The sequence below is a fragment of the Belonocnema kinseyi genome, chromosome 4, assembly GCF_010883055.1.
Source record: "Belonocnema kinseyi isolate 2016_QV_RU_SX_M_011 chromosome 4, B_treatae_v1, whole genome shotgun sequence".
Taxonomy (NCBI): Eukaryota; Metazoa; Arthropoda; class Insecta; order Hymenoptera; family Cynipidae; genus Belonocnema; species Belonocnema kinseyi.
This window is the reverse complement of record NC_046660.1, coordinates 75,732,321-75,733,696: the sequence shown is the minus strand read 5'-3', so window position 1 is coordinate 75,733,696 and position 1,376 is coordinate 75,732,321. Positions and strand designations below refer to the sequence as shown.

At 32.6% G+C, this 1,376-nt stretch overlaps 1 protein-coding gene across 1 annotated transcript in view; it reads right to left on the bottom strand.

Moving 5' to 3' along the window:
- The window catches only part of LOC117170965 (lachesin-like), a 266,217-nt gene that overhangs the window by 132,420 nt on the left and 132,421 nt on the right, over positions 1-1,376 (bottom strand). The gene's annotated exons all lie outside the window — the stretch shown is intronic.

Here is a 1,376-nt window from a genome sequence, read left to right as displayed (position 1 = left end):
CGTGTGACAACTAACAAGGTCACGTTTCAGAGAGGTGTCTTTCAGGGCGACACCATGAGCCCACTCCTCTTTTGCCTTACATTATTGCCACTATCTCTAGCTGAAATTTTGCCGCGATTTCGCTGGAAGCGGGTGCAATTTTTCAGATTAGCACCCGCTCCCGGCGACATCCTGCTGTTGTCCTTATGACAAATTTTTAATTATGTATATATATAGAAATTGCAAAATGTGCTGAGATCAATTTGTTTAGTGGGGTGGTTGACAACGATGTATTCACCATATGCATGATCATGATGTTCCCTGTTTTCATGCACTAGAGGTCACGAAATTCGTCCTCTCTTCATCCTAATTTGCGTGACAGTGATTCTGCACACTGAATGCATGCTCTGCACGTCAAAGTCTGGCCAAAGTCGCACGTATTTACTGAACAGTTAAGCTTTATCACCACATTGTATTTTAAAGGGCAAAGCTATCTTGCGCGAAATCTACACCAAAATTATTCACCACTGAAAATAGTCCATAAATTCTAATTAGAATTTATTTGATAAAATTATTTGTAAATAAAAAATTACTGTAATACGAATGATATTACTGGTTAATAAGCAACAAGCAGTAAAACACGTGTGTCTTGAGTTAAATATTAACGAAATTAAGTAGAAAATCCTGATGACAGCCAGACATGATTTTAACGCAGATTAAAAACAATCTTTGTATTTACTTCATTATATAAAAATTTCAAAAATATATAGAATGAAAAAGAAATAAGACAAAAAATCAGCGAAGATGCAGGGAATATTTTCAGACAAGCAACGTCAGGAAACAATCGAGGAATTTAAAAGAAATCGGACAAAAGTCGGAGAATTTCTATAACAGGCACTTGAAATTGCTGTAAAATTTCACAAGGTCAGGCTTTTCGTCTGAAAATGCATCTAGTTTGGCTCAAAATTTAACAATCTTGTATAAGTTAAACCGCTTCTTTAAAAAATTAAAGATTCATAATTTTAGTCTTTGACTGCTTAAGTACTAAGAATACATCGTTTTGGTTGAAAATTCAAATATTTTTTTCAAAATTAGTTTTTTTGTTGTTGGAAATATAATTTTTTCACTCATGATGCAAGTTTTCCTTTGTCAACAATTTTTTTCATGTATCAATTCAACTATTTGTTTAAAAATGTCTCTTTCCGTGTACAAATATAAATTTTCTAGCTTAAAAATTCGCCCTTTTGCTTTTAAAAGTTTTTCTCTTTTGGTACAAATGTTATCTGTTTTGTGTGAAATACGAGGATAGTTCAATAAGTCCTTAGAATGAAGTATAAAAACAATTTTTTTTGGGTAAATTTTTTTTTATTTTTCAACATAATCTCCTTGGAGCTCTA